This window comes from Sorex fumeus, unplaced genomic scaffold, assembly GCF_029834395.1.
Source record: "Sorex fumeus unplaced genomic scaffold, SorFum_2.1 ptg000024l, whole genome shotgun sequence".
Lineage (NCBI taxonomy): Eukaryota > Metazoa > Chordata > Mammalia > Eulipotyphla > Soricidae > Sorex > Sorex fumeus.
In genome coordinates, this window is record NW_026606081.1 from 13,645,298 (window position 1) to 13,664,446 (window position 19,149).

At 38.9% G+C, this 19,149-nt stretch overlaps 1 protein-coding gene and 1 non-coding gene across 3 annotated transcripts in view; one reads left to right on the plus strand and one right to left on the minus strand.

Moving 5' to 3' along the window:
• Nucleotides 1–19,149, plus strand: part of DLC1 (DLC1 Rho GTPase activating protein) — a 461,166-nt gene that overhangs the window by 73,992 nt on the left and 368,025 nt on the right. The gene's annotated exons all lie outside the window — the stretch shown is intronic.
• Nucleotides 7,577–7,680, minus strand: LOC130023834 (small nucleolar RNA U13). The gene has a single exon (XR_008792503.1). It is a non-coding gene; the product is annotated as a small nucleolar RNA U13 (small nucleolar RNA).

Below are 19,149 nucleotides of genomic sequence, written 5' to 3' on the forward strand. Positions count from 1 at the left end.
TTTTAAAATACTTTTTGGTGTGTGTGGAGGTGGGGAGGGGTATTAGGTTGTTTTGTTTTATATTCATTAAACTGCAATCATTTTGACCGCAATAGCGTGAAATATTTTTGCTAAGACATGGCATAATAATGTCATTATTTTTAAAAATCAGCAAAATGCAGCAGTCAATTCACCAGGGGGCTTTATAATACTTGTGTCTACTGCCTAAACACAGTTCCTCTGCCTCCCAGGGATTTCAATAAATGAGAGGGTGACTCAAAGAATGAACCACTTTTTCTCTTTGCATTCATCTAGAAATGTCAGATGGCCAGTGTTATTGGTATGATTCCCACTGCTGTTTGTTTGTTTTCCGAGTTTTTCTTTTGGTATGAATAAAAATACTGAGTCTTGTGAACTCCGAGTGCGAGATGTGCCATTCTCTTGACCCACCGCATGGCTCCATCATTATTGATTTGGAGGAAATCCTCAAGGACTGTCTGTGTTCCTGGCAGCTTTTCAATACTAACATGTGGTTAATTTTTCAGTGGATGTTTACCCCTTCCTGTGCTCCAGAGGAGCTGTAGAGTTTGTGGGAAAGAGCAGCTTGATTCACACATCTGTGCTTATTTCCCTGAGAGATAGTGGCCCTTTCTTTCTAATCCTGCTTCTTCAACTATATGCTGTGTTCTAGGAACTTAGAAAGAGCATTTCCTAAATAGAGGGTTTTTAAAACAATATATCTATGAGTGGAGAGATACTACAGCGATAATACCCTTGTCATGCTTGTGGCCAACCTTGATTTGATCTCTGGTACATCATATGGTTCCCTGAGCATTGATTGCCAAGAATGATCCCTGAGAAAAGCACCATAAATAAGCCCTGAGCACTACTGGTGGGACTCAAAAAGCAAAACCAAACGAAACAAATAAGTGTGTGGGTGTGTGTCTAGAAACATAGTGTGTAAAAATTTATAGAATTCTCATACTTATTCCCTCACAAATCTAATACTTGCAACCATGTATATAGTCAGCTCATAGTCAGTATTCATTAAACTGTGACTAAGTTTAAAGGTTTTTACAAGTATTTGCTCAGAGTAAGACAATTTATTAAATAAGTAACATGTCATCCCAAAAAGCACTGTAAGGCAAATAGCGGAGATCTGATTTTTCTTTGTTTGCTGTAACAGGTTCAAAGTTCAATAGACCTGCCCTACACAAAAATATTGCTGTTTTTTTTGAATAACATGAGGAAATGTTTCCATGAATTAAAGTTTGGGGGGATAATTCAATAGTAATGGCATAGACCAAGACAGAAGTTTATGAGAACTTTGATTAAATAGTTACAGAAGGTTTAACAAATGCCTAGCAATTTAGTATATGTAAATATATAGTATCATGAAAAATTTATACTAAATTTAGCTGTTAGCTTTTAAAAGCAGATAAGGTAAAGGTAAAGGCCCTCCCGTTGATCGTCGATTTGCTCGAGCGGGCCCAGTAATGTCTCCATTGGAGACTTTGCTGTTACTGTGTCTGGCATATCGAATACTCTCGGTAGCTTGCCGGGCTCTCCGAGAGGGGTGGAGGAATCGAACTCGGGTCGGCCATGTTGGCCGCGTGTAAGGCGAACGAACGCCCTACCTGCTTTGCTATCACTCCAATACATGGAAAAGGAGAGTTGGTTTTAAAGAGATTAAAAATGGAAATATTTGGTTTTGCTAAGTTTGGAGGACATTACAAACAATTGAAGTTACTTCAACAAGTATTTATATGTATTTTTTTAATTGAGCATTAACAGAGCTAATCTTGCACCAGTCCTAAATTCAAACAGAATGCAAACCAATTTTTTAACACTTTTAAATTTTTTTAAATTTTATTTTATTTAATAACTGAGATACAGTTGCAAGCTTTTATGTTTGAGTCACAATTATACAATGTTCAAACACCCATCCCTCCACCAGTGCACATTCATCACCACCAATCTCCCCAGTATACACCCCCCCAATCCAACCTACCACCTGCCTCCTGGCAGACAATTTCCCACATACTTTCTCTCTACACTACATGAAAAGTATCATGCTAAATGAAATGAATCAGAAAGAGAGGGATAGGCATAGAAAGATTGCATTCATCTGGGGAACATAAAGTAACAAAATAAGAGATTAACATCCAGGAGTGGCCGAGATTAGTACCATAAATTTTACTCCATGGCTTGGAGGCCAGCTGCATACTCTAGGGGTAAAGGCAGCTCAGATAGAGAAGGGAGCACCAAATAAAGGGTGTTGGGAAGATCCGCCCAGGATGGGAGATGCATACTGAAAGTAGACTATAGACCGAACATGATTGCCACTCAATTCCTCTTTTGCAAACCAAGCACCCAAAAGAAGAGAGAGAACAATTTTTTAACATTTTTACTGTATGATAACCTCAGTCACTTTCCATCTTTCCCAATAGTAGTCAATTTTTGGAGAGTGGTTTAATTGTTTCCTCTCTATAAAGCTGACTTTCATGAAATCAGATCTTTCTCTATATTCATTGTATTTTTTGTTGGTTTTAATAACCCTTTGCCATAATACTCAAGTTATTTCATTATGGCTTGATATTCTTTTTTGTATGTCAGCCTACTAGATCCAATATATAAATGTGAACTATTTAAAAGATGAGAGAATGTATTTTATATCTCATATGCAGTAATGTGAGCTGGAGCGATAGACAGCAGGTAGGGCGTTTGCCTTGCAAGGCCGCCCTGAGTTCTATTCCTCCACCCCTCTCCGAGAGCCCGGCAAGCTACTGAGAGTATCTCGTCCGCACGGCAAAGCCTGGTAAGCTACCCATGATGTATTCAATATGCCAAACACGGTAACAATTGTCACAATGGAGACATTACTGAGCCTGCTTGAGAAAACCCATGAACAATGGGAGGACAGTGACAGTGACAGTGACACAGCAGTGTAATAGATATAATAGCACTCAACAAATATAGAAAAAAACTAAACACTCCCCATTCTGAAATCAGAACTAATGAAAGAGAATATAATCACATTTGTTCCAAAAGTAGCTTGGGAAAGAACAAGATTATCAATCTCTTGTTGACTAAGCTATACAATAACCATTTAGTTTTGTAGTTTTCCAGAGTATATTTTAATCTTCTCTCCAGAACAGCTAGGAAATCAGCTGTTCTTTGGTATTCCTAGTTTTAGATGCTCATTTTATTGAGAGGGAAAAAGCTATATAATTTCTAATGTCTTTTTCTGCTCTAACTTACTGTTTTGTATTATTTTTTTTTTATTTTTATTTTTTTATTAGTGAAACACCATGAGGTACAGTTGTAGATTTACAAATTTTTGTGCTTGGGTTTCGATTATACAATGATCAGATACCCATCCCTCCACCAGTGCCCATTTTCCACCACCATGGATAATATCCCCCCACCCCCATCCCCCCATCCCCCCCTGCCTCTGTGGCAGGGCAATCCCCTGTGTTCTCTCTCTCCGTTTGGGTGTTGTGGTCTGCAAAAGAGGCATTGAGTGGCAAACATGTTCAGTCCATAGTCTACTTTCGACATGCATCTCCCCTCCTGGGAGGATCCTCCAAACACCCTTTATTTGGTGCTCCCTTCTCTATCTGAACTGCCCTTTCCTCTAGGATACCTGGCTGGCCTCTAAGTTATGGAGTAATCCTCCTGGTGCTGATCTCAGCTATTCTTGGGTATTAATCTCATATTTTGTTACTTTATATCCCCCAGATGAATGCAATCTTTCTATGTCTATCCCTCTCTTTCTGACTCATTTCACTTAGCATGATACTTTCCATATTGTACCACTTGTATGTAAATTTCATGACTTCATCTTTTCTAACAGCTACATAGTACTCCATTGTGTAGATGTACCAAAGTTTCTTTAACTAGTCATCTGTTCTTGGGCATTCAGGTTTCTTCCAGTTTCTGGCTATTGTAAAGAGTGCTGCAATGAACAAACAAGTGCAGATGTCACTTCGACTATACATTTTTGTCTCTCTGGGATATATTCCCAGGAGTGGTATTGCTGGGTCAAATGGGAGCTCAATTTCTAATTTTTTGAGAATCGTCCATACTGTTTTCCAGAAGGGCTGAACCAGTCGACATTCCCACCAACAGTGAAGGAGTGTCCCTTTCTCGCCACATCCACGCCAGCATCGGTTGCTTTTGCTCTTTTGAATGTGGGCCAGTCTCTGAGGTGTGAGATGGTATCTCATTGTGGTTTTGATCTGCATCTCCCTGATGATTACAGAATGGGAAAGGATATTCACCGAATACACATCTGACAAGGGGTTGATATCCAGGATATACAAAATACTGGTTAAACTCCACAAGAAGAAAACATCCAACCCCATCCAAAAATGGGGCAATGAAATGAACAGAAACTTTCTCAAAGAAGAAATCCGAATGGCAAAAAAGCACATGAGAAAATGCTCTACATCATTAATCATCAGGGAGATGTATTGTTTTTGTTTTGAAATTTTATATAAATAACAAGTTTATCACTGATATTCCACCTACTTGGGGTTTTTGAGATGAGTGATACTGCGTTGTCTTAAATTTCTAACACTTATTTATTCAACCATAGCACTGTAGTACTGTCCTCCCATTGTTCATCGATTTGCTTGAGCGTGCACCAGTAACGTCTCCATTGTGAGACTTTGTTGGTACTGTGTTTGTCGTATCAAATACGTCAATGGGAGCTTGCCAGGCTTTGTCGTGTAAGCAAGATACTGTGAGTAGCTTGCCGGGCTCTCCGAGAAGGGCGGAGGAATCAAACTTGGGTCAGCCAGGTTGGCCATGTTATTTTTTTATATTGTTATTATATAATATATTTATATTATATATAATATAATAATTAATAGATATAATTATATAATATATTATTCAACCATCATTAAATATTAATTTTATATGCGTACTTCTAACCATAATATCTTAAGAGAACTTAAATCTTATTTTAAAATGCTATTTGATATTACTCAGAAGTTCCCTTACTCACAGGCTTTGTCACATTTTTATTTGCTTATTTATTTGCATTCATACAGTAGGTAGCCAAAATATTACTGCTCATTATATAAATTAAGTGCAAATCTACTCCACTGTAAACTCATATATTATTGCATTTTAACATCTGAGTTAAAACCCTTAGAAAAGCTTTGACCCCTTTTTATGGATGTATAGTTTATGGAAACAAAAAAATAGAGAGAAAAAATGTTCTTCAATGTGGTAGAGTGATTCCCTAGACAGAAGTTTGAGCTAAGAGTTATGACCATATTGGGAAACAAGAAGGCATTGTTTGGTTTCCTTATGCACAACAGAAAGGCAAACAAACAGGTCTTAATGATCTCAGGGAATTGGAGGATGAGTAACCTCAGAATTTTGGAAGCAAAAGGCTATTTTTCAAATGTTCCTTTACCCTCAGAAAGATTTTACCACAAAGATGTTTCTGGGTTCTTGCTTAGTTCTGTAAGACACACACAATGAGACATTCTGTTGCCAACAGTTTTTTAAATCTGTGGATCTGATAAATTTTCTACACTTAAAAAGGAAAAGGGAAATTCTTATAACCATACTTTATTCATGTAGAATCTTAGACTTTTAAAGATTAAAAGTATCGGGCCAGAGAGATAGGGGTTAAAGTACGTGTCCCGCATGCAGTGGACCCAAATTTGATTGCCAAAACTACATGGTCTCTGAGCACAGAGCTAGGAGATAAGTACAACACACACACACACACACACACACACACACACACACACACACACCCCGGAAGGCTGGAGCCATAACCATACTACAGTGGGTAGGATACTTATCTTTCCTGCCACTGACTGGCACCCCATATGGTCCCATGAGCACTGCCAGGAGTGGTCCCTGAGTGCAAAGCCAGGAGTAAGCCCTGAACACCGCTGAGTGTGAACCAAAAACAAAGCAAACGAACAAAAAAGAAGAAGCTATTATCTAGATGTTCCTTAAGTATTGGAACTTAGTAGTTTAGAATTGTCAATCAAAAACTACTACTTTTTTTAAAATCTATTTTTTACTGAGTCACCATGAGATACACATTTACAGAGCTATTCAAGATTGGGTTTCAGTCATACAATGTTCCAACACCCATCCCTCCACAAGTGTACATTTCCTCTTGCTATCCCCTCACCTCTCTCTCTCTCTTTCTCTCTCTCTCTCTCTCTCTCTCTCTCTCTCTCTCTCTCTCTCTCTCTCCTGAAAACTACTAATTTTGAGTCCTGATATGTTCACTCCTTCTAAAAGTTATGGAGAACCATGAGGCTGTACATGATTGATGGATTTTTAACATCTAAGTCATTAATTAATTAATTAAAAGTTAAATTCATGCATGGTGTAAGGTTCAATGTCAGTCTTTGGCCAGTGGCTAGTCAGTTTTTCAGCATCACTTACTGAAGGAAGCTTCTCTTCCTGCATTTTATGTACTTAGCTCTTTCATCGTGAATTTCATCCTGTAGCTCCTTTGTCATGTGCATTTGAGATTCATCTTTGGGTTCTTGATTCTGTTATATTGGTCACAGTGTTGAGCTTTAATTCCATACCATGCTGTTTTCATTACAATAGCTTTATAGTATAAGTTCAGGGAATACTTAATAGTACAAAGTCATGGAATACAGGGAATACATCTTCCTTACACCTGTAACTTCTTTGATTGTTTAGAAAGGCTTTACAGTTTGATAGACACTTCAGTAGTCTGTGTTCTATGTTGTTGAAAAATGCAATTGAAATTTTGGTAGGGATTGCTTTGAGTAGGGTAGCCTTTGTTTGTTTGTTTTTGTTTTTGTTTTTCTGGGTCACACCTGATGAAGCACAGGGGTTACTCCTGGCTCATGCACTCAGGAATTACCCCTGGTGGTGCTCAGGGGGCTATATGGGATGCTGGGAATTGAACCCGGGTTGGCCACGTGCGAGGCAAACACTACCCGCTGTGCTATTGCTCCAGCCCCTAGGGTAGTCTTTTTAACAATGTTGATTCTTCCAATTCATGATCATAAAATATTTTTACAGTATCTTATGTCCTCTATTTATTTTAGTAGAGACATAATTTTCAAGGTATGACTCTACATCTCCTGCTTAATTTAATTTCTTGGTGCTTGGTTTTTTAATGCACTTTTTTTTTTCTTTTTGGGTCAACCCGGCATTGCACAGGGGTTACTCCTGGCTCATACACTCAGGAATTACTCCTGGCGGGGCTCAGGGGACCATATGGGATGCTGGGAATCAAAACTAGGTTAGCCACATGCAAGGCAAATGCCATACCCGCTGTGCTATTGCTCCAGCCCTTTTAATGCACTTTCACGTGAGATCTTAAAAATATGTATTTTCTAGTAGGATAATTATATACATCAAACCCATGAAGTCAACACTATTTAAAACAATACAAATTATAATAGACAAGTTATATTTTTAAAAGAGACAGGTTAGGTGGAGGGAGAGAAGCTTGGGACATTGGACATTGGAGTCAGACCTGGTGGTGGTTGTAGTTGGGACATTGACTGTCTAAAATTCTGATATTAAAAGTTATATAAATCATGGTGCCTAAATTAAAAAAAAAACCTAACATAAAATGGGTAATGTGCTGGCATCACCACAAGATTTAAGGGAGATACATGTCAAACAAAATGATGACTGCTCAATCATCATGCTTATGAACTGCAAAAGAATCCTAAAATTATTTTTAACTTTTTAAAATATATTTCTTGTTGAAATATTGGTAAAGGTAAAGGTAAAGGCCCTCCCGTTGATCATCGATTTGCTCGAGCGGGCCCAGTAACGTCTCCATTGGAGACTTTGTTGTTACTGTGTCTGGCATATCGAATACTCTCGGTAGCTTGCCGGGCTCTCCGAGAGGGGCAGAGGAATCGAACTCGGGTCGGCCATGTTGGCCGCTTGTAAGGCGAACGCCCTACCCGCTGTGCTGGAGCGATAGCACAGCGGGTAGGGCGTCTGCCTTGCACGCAGCCAACATGGCCGACCTGAGTTCGATTCCTCCGCCCCTCTCGGAGAGCCTGGCAAGCTACCGAGAGTATTCGATATGCCAGACACAGTAACAACAAAGTCTCCAATGGAGACGTTACTGGGCACACTCGAGCAAATCATTGAAATATTGAATATAGAAATTTAGATTTCTGTATATTTATTTTGTAGCCTGTCTCCTTAATACTGACTTACTGTTATTTCCAGTAGTTTTTATGGGGAGTCTTTAGGGTTTTCTTTGGATTTTATCATGTCATCTAAGTAGTGATAGTTTTATTTTCCAATTTGAAAGCCTTTTATTTACTTTTTCTTTAAGGGAAGTGGTTTCTCAAGCAGTATTTCTCATAAAATTTGAAAACCAGTCCCAGTAACAATAAATTGGGCTAGATGACTCAAGCTAAGGTTCGAGGATGTGGTATTGTTCAAGCACTATGAGGACACCAAGACCACCCCCCTCCCCCAGCTGTGCTGTGGGGGAAGGGCATGTACTGCTGGATCAGAGTTCCATTCACATGAAACATGTGCCCCTGACCCTTTTCCCCTCATTTATATTTATTTATTTTGGTGTTGGGGGCAGAGCTGTTGCTTCTGTTCTGTGCTTGTGCTAGATAATCAGTCCTGGGAGTGCTTAGGGAATTGCAAGATAAAAGACTTGCAAGATAAAAGACTTAACTCCTATGCCATCTCTGCAACCCCTTTTTTAATTTTTTTCTTGCATAATTGCTGTGACTAGAACTTTCAATTATATGTTAAATAATAGTGGTAAACTTTTGTCTCATCCCTGATCTTGGGAGGGGGGGGGTTGACTTACTTTTTCACCATTAAGTCTGAAGGTTGCTATGGATGCTATGGATTTGTTGGATATGGGCTTTACCATGTAAAGTAAGATTCTTTTTTTTAATCCCTGTTCTAAGTTTAGTCTTAAATGGATCTGCATCTTTTGAAATAACCATATGCTTTTTATATTTGCTTTTGTTAATATGAGCTCTCACCTTGGCTTGCGTGCTTTTTTTACCCATCCTTGTAGCCTTTGATTAAATTCTACTTGATCATGACGTACAATTCTTTTCAAATACTGTTCAATTTTTTTTACTCATATTTTGTTGATAATTTTTACATCCATGTTCATTACAGTTATTGGTCTGAAATGTGTGTGTGTCTGGGTTTGTGAGATATGTCTCTTTCAATATTTGGGTATTGTTGATCTTGTTGAAACAAAATATTTAGAGTTGATTTTTGTAAGTATAATTCGAGGCTCATTTATATTCTTTCAACATGAATATTCAGTTTTTCCAACACTTTTGAAAAAACTTATTTTTTCCCTTTGTGTACTCGTGGTGACTTGTCAAACATAATTTGAATAAAAAGTAAAGGCCCTCCCGTTGATCATCGATTTGCTCGAGCGGGCCCAGTAACGTCTCCATTGGAGACTTTGTTGTTACTGTGTCTGGCATATCGAATACTCTCGGTAGCTTGCCGGGCTCTCCGAGAGGGGTGGAGGAATCGAACTCGGGTCTGCCATGTTGGCCGCGTGCAAGGCAAACGCCCTACCTGCTGTGCTATACATGCACATATATACACACACACACATATATGTGCATATATTTATTGATTGATTTATGTCTAGGCTGTCTATTCTGTTCCATTGATCTTGTGCCCATTTTAATGCCAATTTTATGCCATTCTTTTTTACTACTATTGCTTTGTAATAAAGTTCAAAATTGAAACTGTGATGTCCATAGCTTTGTTTCTTCTTAAGGTTGCTTTGGTTATTCCCGTTCTTTAGTGACTCCTTATGATAGAACTATCTGGTTGTCCTCTACTGCCTGAAGCCCCATTCCACAGCTATCTCCATGTAAACTCATCCAGCAAGTTCTGCAAATCCTTGAGTTCCTGTATCACATTGTCATGTACACGGCCATGTGACATGTCCAAATTCCACAAAACTAACAGTCCATTATTAGCACGTCACATTAGGTAGGAAAGTAGCATAGATGCCAACTAAACTCAATAAACAGAAACAATAACACAGAAGGCTGAACTAGCAACAGCTTAGTAATCCTTCATACAATGACTTAATGGCCCATTTTGATATATAACAATTTTAATGAACTCTGCGCCAGGCTGTGGGGTGGGTGAGAGCCCTCCCCACCCCAAGAGACCCAGCCCCGGCAGCCAACCTCCACTGCCCAACCACCACCATGCTCCAAGCCACTTTCCAGATGCTACGGCCGTGCCTCATGCATGAATGAAGTTCCATGGAGCCCAGATAATGTGGAACTTTGTGACCTTGGACTCTGGACTCCACAGGACCCTGGAACATAGATCCTCTGCCTGCTTCCCCCAGTCTCACGTGACTCAAGGATCATACCCATAAGTCATACCCTGCCGGCACCAGATAATCTCCTCATCAGCCACCCTCCAGAACTCATGGATGCTCCTCCCAAAAGGGAGTATAAAAGGAGGCCCCCAGAACCATGCCACCGGAATCTGCACCAGGCTGTGGGGTGGGTGAGCACCCTCCCCACCCCAACAAACCCAGCCCTGGCAGCCGACCTCCACTACCCAACCACCGCCATGCTCCAGGCCGCTTTCCGGACCGCGTGACACATTATAAGACACATCTTACCCATTTATGCCTCTTGGAGAGCCCGTCGAGCTACCAAGAGTATCCCGCCCACACTGGCAAGAGCCTGGCAAGCTCCCTGTGGTGTATTTGATATGCCAAATACAGTAACGACAATAGGTCTCATTCCTCTGTCTCTGAAAGAGCCTCCAATCATTGGGAAAAGATGAGTGAGAAGAGGCTGCTAAAATCTCAGGGCTGGGAGGAATAGACATGTTACTGGCTCCAGCCCCAGTAAATTGAAGATCAATGGGATGACAGTGATACAGTGATGCAATTTTAACAAATTTTCTTTTACTGAAATATTTTTTTTGATAAATCCAGTTAGTTGTAACCAGCAACATAACATGAATCATTTTATGCTATAAAATAATATAAAATTTGTGTGGGAGGATGAGAAACAGGGATATTGATGCAGGAAAGGTCGCACTGATGGTGGGATTGATGTTGGAACATTAAAGGTAAAGGTAAAGGCCCTCCCGTTGATCGTCGATTTGCTCGAGCGGGCCCAGTAATGTCTCCATTGGAGACTTTTGTTGTTACTGTGTCTGGCATATCGAATACTCTCGGTAGCTTGCCGGACTCTCCGAGAGGGGCAGAGGAATTGAACTCGGGTCGGCCATGTTGGCCGCTTGTAAGGCGAACGCCCTACCCGCTGTGCTATCGCTCCAGCCCTTTGGAACATTAAATGCCCAAAATAGCTGTATTATGAACAACTTTGTAAACCACGGTGGTTAAAGTATTTTTAAAAAGTAGTCAACGCCAGCAATTTCAGTAATAGTCTAAGACTTTTATCTAATTACTCCCTTCTGTTTCCTTTGATCTTCATGGAAGATATTAGAAATACTGTTCATAATTGTATAGTTACTCTATAAATACTCTTGGCTATGTACAGAAGAAAAATACATGATTTTCCAGTTGGTACATTATGTTTATTATAGTTTTGATAAAATATTACATAGTGTTAAAAGTTTATGATACTGATATAAAAAAATTACTGCAACCCATCACACAAAAGAGGCCAAGATATTAGTTATTTAATATTCATTTTTAAGAGGCTGGAGGGATAGTACAGAGGCCAAGGTGTTTGCTTCGCATACAGTCAGCTGGGTTTTGATCCCTAGCACCCGATATGTTCCCTCAAGTCCCAACAAGAGTGACTCCTGAACAAAGAGTCAGGAGTGAGTCTAAAAACAGCTGGGTGTTGCCCGAAAACTTAAAAAAAATAATAAAAATCATGTTATAAAATACTTTTTAAAGCTAAAGTTAAAGGATTTTTATGATAAAAAAAATAGAGGCAAAAAATAAAGCCTTTAATTTAGTTGAATGTTATTGAAAAAAATGAAGGACAAATTAAACCAAAACAGATTTTGTAACAGATTGGCTAATAAATAGCTGAGAAACTTTGACATGTGTTTAGTTAAATTATTATTTATCTTACTTGCTTATCAGCAGTATCAACAATTTTACTAAGTTCCATCAAGTTATGTTGCATGGAACTAGTTGCCATTTGACTTAAAAATAGAGTTTTATCCTTTAAAAAGGCCCTCCCGTTGATCGTCGATTTGCTCAAGCGGGCCCAGTAACGTCTCCATTGGAGACTTTGTTGTTACTGTGTCTGGCATATCGAATACTCTCGGTCGCTTGCCGGGCTCTCCGAGAGGGGCGGAGGAATCGAACTCGGGTCGGCCATGTTGGCCACTTGTAAGGCGAACGCCCTACCCGCTGTGCTATCGCTCCAGCCCTTTAAGAATATTTTTTAAATTTATCTGAAATAATGTATATCTACGGAATGGAGAGTTAGCACAGCAGGTAGGGCGTTTGCCTTGCATGCAGCCAACCCAGGTTTGATTCCTCCATCCCTCTCGGAGAGCCTGGCAAGCTACCGAGAGTATCCCGCCCGCATGGCAGAGTCTGGCAAGCTACCCGCGGCATATTCAATATGCCAAAAACAGTAACAACAAGTCTCACAATGGAGATGTTACTGGTCCCCACTCGAGCAAATTGATGAACAACCGGAAGGACAGTGATGCAGTGCAATGTATAGCTAATCATTGGCTCAAAAACAGGGCTGGAGCAATAGTACAGTGGGTGGGTATTTTCCTTGCATGTGGCTGACCCGGGTTTGATTCCCAGCATCCCATATGGTCCCTTGAGCACCTCAAGGCATAATTCCTGAGTACAGGGCCAGAAGTAACCCCTGTGCATCACCAAGCGTGACCCAAAATAAAAAAAAGGGGGGGAGGGAAAAGAATTTTTAAAAAATCACAAATATAAAATGGTCTAAGTTTATCTCACATGATCACTATTTAGAATCTGTAAGTTTTAGTTTTTCCTATTAATCAAATCATAGCATTCTTCACTATAATGAATGTGGAAAGCAAGGTCATGATGATTTTTGGGGGGGCAGGGATTGGGCTAACTGAAGTGCAGCTTTTCAGAACCTTGTCTCAACTCAGAAACAAACTAAATTCTGATGAGAATCCAGAAAGATCATGTTGTACAACAAATCACCTTCCCAGGGTTTCATGTATTATGAGTAACAGTCACTAACAGTGAAGAAAACTTACTCTCAACATATCCGGCCATAAAGAGTGGTACCAAGTGCATGAAAAGTAAGGGGGTTCAGACACATGTCTTGCATGCATTGCTGGACGCAGCCTGGAAGCTCCAAGGACATTCAGGGTGGTGCAGATAATTCCTCAAACTATGTAGCAGCACCGTTTCCCTGCATCCTTGTGTTGAACTGTGAACCAACCTGATCAAGAATCACTCAGAGGGGCCCCATTTCCTGCACATTTCTCAAGGGTTATTCCCACTTCCCAAAATACCAGACTGTGTGGGAGAAAATGCTCAACAAGTTGGTTGCAAGTTTTGCATCATGGAGGATGCCTGGGTTCGATTTCTAGGATTCCATGATGACCCCAGTGCTGTGGGGAGTAAATCTAAAACATAAAGTTGAAGGAGCTTCCAGGCACTACCAGCTGTGATCCCCAAACCTAAAGACTTCTACATTTTTCGAAAGATATTAGGCAAATATAAATTTTACTATAAGAAGTGAAATGGAAATTTATTATAGGTATAATTCAGTAACCTTACTTGCTTAGTCGCCTATTTCATATTATTTCATATCAATAATAAATATTTTCGGTAAGTATTTTAAAGATATGAGAATATGTTTACACATGAATATACTGAAGATACTTTTAAATAACTCATGATTTTTTAAGAGTAGGAATGAAAATAAAGTATGTTAAACATCCATCTAACAAAATGTCTTCTGTGACTTTTACATAATTGTGATATTTGCCAGAATGAAAAAATTATTGTAATATTTTATTGTTTGTGTTTATATAAGATTTTACCTAATAATATATTACGAACACTAATGTAATTTCTAAATACATATTCATTTTTAAAACTTCAATCTATGCAGAAATTAAGGCAAGTACCTTGCATGACTTTGCTCCCGTCTAATAAATCCCCACTCTCAAGGATAGTAATCCTTTCATGCTTTTTTTGTCTATAAATATATGCATAATACATAGAAATTAATATAGAAATAAATCATTTTGCTTTTTGTGTGTGGACATGCACACATGTGTATATGTACATGCACTTATATGTGCACATTTAGTAAACTGTTTCAGCCTGTATTTTCACCCCAGGAAAAGCAAATCTGCTGGCATAGATGTGTGGAAAAAGGAAACCTCCTCCACTATTTGTGAAAAATGTCAACTTTCAACCTCTTTTTAAAACAATATGGACACTTCTTAGAAAACTAAGAATGGAATTTTCATCTGACCCAGCAATTCTATTTATTGATATCTAACCCAAGAGTCCCAAAACGCTGTTTCCAAAAGATATCTGTGTCTCTATGGTTATTGCAGCACTAGTCACAGTAGCTAAGAACTAAAAACAACACAGTACTCAATAACATATGAATGATAGAGAAATTGTGGTATATAGACGATGGAATACTACTCAGCTATAAAGATTGCATTCATCTGGGGAACATAAAGTAACAAAATAGGAGACTAACACCCAAGAATAGCCGAGATAAGTACCAGGAGAATTACTCCATGGCTTTGAGGACAGCCGCACACGCTAGGAGAAAAGGCAACTCAGATAGAGAAGGGAGCACCCAAATAAAGCGTGTTGGGAGGTTCCTCTCAGGATGGGAAATGCGTGATGAGAGTAGACTATAGTCCGAACAAGATTGCCACTCAATGTCTCTTTTGCAAACCTCAGCACTCAAAAGGAGAGAGATGACAAAAGGGAATGCCCTGCCACAGAAGTAGGGTGGGATGGGGGGAAGGGGGTGGGAGGGATACTGAGACTGGTGGTGGTGGAGAATGGGCACTGGTGGAGGGATGGGTATTTGATCATTGTATAACTGAAACCCAAGCACAAAAATTTGTAAGTCTACAACTGTACCTCATGGTGTTTCACTAATAAAAATTTAAGGAAAAAAAAAAGGAAAAATCATTCTACCATGTGAATGGAATTGAGGGTGGGGAAATATTGCGCTCAGCATAGTCAGGAGAGGGGCAGATACTGAATGATCTGTCTCATATATGGGATATAAAGAAATATTGAGAAGTAACAGGAGAACTAGAGTTAATCCACAGACCTGAGATTACCTAGGGAGGTGTGGATGGGAGGGACCCTTGAGACATTGTTGTAGGAAAGTGGGCATTCTGATGGCGGATGTAGTGTTGTAATATTATATTCAAGAAACCCTATCATTAATAGCATTGCAATTTATGGTACCTCGATAGAAATAGGGAAGAAAGAAGTTTATATTTTTTGACATTGACTGACGAAAAATAATTATACATTTTTTTTTGGTAAATTAAGAATGACTTTATTGAATGAAGTTTTTGACAATGTTTAAGTCCTTGGAGTTTCACAAAGAAATCTATTTGTGAAGTCTAAAAATTTGTCAAAACTGTACTCAGCATGCCATAAGGAATAGTAAACAGAGCAAATGTGTCATATTTTTCTTGAATTTTTTGTTCTTGGAATAAGACAGCCTCATAGCACAGCGGTAGGGCATTTGCCTTGCGCGCAGCCAGCCCAGTCGAGCCGGGTTCGATTCTTCGGCCCCTCTCGGACAGCCTGGCAAGCTACCGAGAGTATCTTGCCTGCACAGCAAAGCCTGGCAAGCTACTGAGAGTATCTTGCCCACACGGCAAAGCCTGGCAAGCTACCGTGAAGTATTTAATATGCCAAACACAGTAACAAGAAGTCTCAAAAAAATGGAGACGTTACTGGGCCTGCTTGAGCAAATCGATGAACAACAGGAGGACAGTAGTCCAGTAGTCCATAGTATTTCATTGTGTAGATATACCAAAGTTTCTTTTGGTAAACCAGTCGTCAGTTCTTGGGCACTTGGGTTTTTTCCAGATTCTAGCTGTTGTAAATAGTGCTGCAATAAACAAAGAAGTGTGTGTGTGTGTCATTTCTACTGTATTTTTTTCATCTCCGCTATATATTCCCAGAAGTGGTATTGCTGGGTCAAATGGAGCTCGATTTCTAGTTTTTTCCAGAAAGGCTGGACCAGTTGGCATTCTCACCAGCAGTGAATAAGAGTCCCTTTCTCCTCACATCCATGCCAACACTGGTTGTTTTTGTTCTTTTGGATGTGGGCCAGTCTCTGTGGTGTGAGATGATATCTCATAGTTGCTTTGATCTGCATCTCCCTGATGATTAATGAGGTAGAGCATTTTTTCATGTGTCTTTTGGCCCTTGGGATTTCTTCTTTGATAAAGTTTCTGTTCGTTTCATCACAGCATTTTCTGATGGAACTGGATGTTTTTTTCTTGTGGAGTTCAACCAGTGCCTTGTATATTCTTGATATTAACCCCTTATCAGAGGGATATTGGGTGAATATCCTTTCCCATTCTGTAGACCATCTTTATATTCTGCTCACTGTTTATTTTGAGGTACAGAAACTTCTTAGCTTAAGATAGTCCCATTTGTTGATCTCTGTTTCCACTTGTTTGGTTAATGGTATTTTATCCTTGAAGATACCTCTGGTTTCAATGTAGTAGAGGGTTTTGCCGACCTTTTCTTCAATGTACCTTATAGATTCTGGTCTGATGTTGAGGTCTTAATCCATTTTGATCTGACTTTTGTACATGGTGTTAGGTAGAGGTCTGAGCCCATTTTTTTTTGCACGTAGCTGTCCAATTTTGCCAGCACCATTTGTTAAAGAGACTTTTGTTGCTCCATTTTGCATCTCTTGCTCCCTTATCAAAGATTATATGCTTATATATTTGAGGGTATGTGTAAGGATGTTCAACCCTACTCCACTGGCCTGTGGGTCTGTTTTTGTTTCAATACCATACCATTTTAATTATTACTGCTTTGTAGTACAGTTTGGAGTTGGGGAAGGTGATTTTCCCCATCTTCTTTTCCCCGAGAATTGCTTTAGCTATTCGTGGGTGCCTGTTGTTCCATATGAAATTCAGGAGTGTTTGGTCAATTTCTTTGAAAAATGTCATGAGTACCCTTATACGGATCACATTGAATCTGTATAGTGCTTTGGGGAGTATTACCATCTTGACAATGTTAATTCTCCTAATCCTTGAACAAGGGATGTGTTTCAAAAGATCTATTTTTAAAGCAAAATTAGAAAAATATCAACAATTTTAAGGTTAACTGTCTCATCAGATATTCATACATTATTTTTGTAAAATTAAAGGTAATACATACTAAATTTTGTTTATAGTATACTTTTTTAAATTATTTTTTAAGAATAAATCTCACTATAAGTTTCATCATAATATCAAATGCGCATTTTGACTCGGGCCTTTCTCAATCTATAAATTTATTTGAAAATAAAATTTCACTCATAATATCTATTAAATAGATATTAATTGTACAGTGATTATGTTCCAGTCACTGCTCTAGATACTTGGGTTCCATTTGTGAATAGAGTGGGTGGTGACTTCTACACTCTACTAAGGCAATAAATAATCTACAAAACTAATTAGAATTTTTCATATCCTGAACAATTGTATATGTATATCTCCATTTATGTAGTCTCTTATACATCCTCTGATGACATTTTTAGCTTTCTCTCTTGATTGTTTCTTGTTCAGTTAGTTGTAGTTTATGATCTTTGATACTGTGATTTTCTCTGTCTTGTAAATGTTCTCTTTTTTTGTTTGAGCCAGACATTTGTTATACTTATAGATAATCAAATTTTTCCCTGGAGTTTTCAAGGTACAGATTTTCTTCCCTTTTAATCTAATATAATCATCTCCAGTATGTTGCTATTTTTACTGTACCACTCAGAACCTCAGCTATAATAGTGAAGAAAGTATTGAAAATAAACATTCTTCATTTTACATATCGTTTTCTAACCTTTCACTATTTTCTTTAGTTATTAGTATTATTAAATAACTAAACAATACTTGAAACCGGAGTTTAAAGTTTTTTTGTTTTTTAAATCACTAACAATTGATCCATAATGATATGAATGCTCTATGTGTCTATTTTGACATTCATTTATTGAATTTTCTCATGTGTCTATTAACATAGGTAAGTAATGGATTTCCTAGTGTGTGACTACGCTATCATAATTTAGACCATAATGTATCTTATTGCCCTATTTTAAAACTCAAAACACATGAAATCATTTTTTTTGCTTTTTGGGTCACACCCAATGATGCTCAGGGTCTCTCTTGGCTCTGTACTCAGGAATTACTCCTGGAGTGCTTGGGGGGACCATTCGGGATGCTGGGGATCAAACCCAGGCCAGCCATATGCAAGGCTAATGCCCTACCCCCTGTGCTATAGCTCCAGCCCCAAAACACATGAAATAATTTTCACTGTGATCTATTTCAGTGTCTTACAAACTTTACTCTGCTTTAAATGCACAAATGGCACTTTTTTTTAAAATACCCATGTTCTTTGGGTGCAAGAATACCGACAGGATTAGGGAGTTTGGTGATAAGTGAAGCTGAAAAAGTTGGCAAAAGTAAACTTTTTCTGCATCAAATTTAATTTTTTTGCAGGTTTGACTTACACGTTTCTCTATAATGCAGATGTAATGAACACCATCAAAATACTGCTGAAAACTGGTTTTGAAATCTTAATGTTAAAATGGGTGGGAGCAATAACACTGCAGGTAGGGCATTTTTCTTGCACGCGGCGGATCCTGGTTCAGTTCCTGCACCCCTCTCAGAGAGCCCTGCAAGCTACTGAGAGTACCTCGTCCGCACCGGCAAAGCCTGGAAAGCTACCCGTTACATATTCGATATGCCAAAATCAGTAACAACAAGTCTAACAATTTGTTGTGAGACGTTACTAGTGTCCACTCGAGCAAATCGATGAACAATGGGAGGACAGTGCTACAGTGCAGTGCTAATGGTCATGTTTACCTCATGTTTTTCCTCATGTTTTCAAATTGGAAAAATATCTGTTTCTGCTCTCTTTGATAATTGAGCCCAAGCAAAGAGCTACTGAAAACTAAAGCAACAAGAAAAAAGACCAACGAAACACACACACATACACAACAA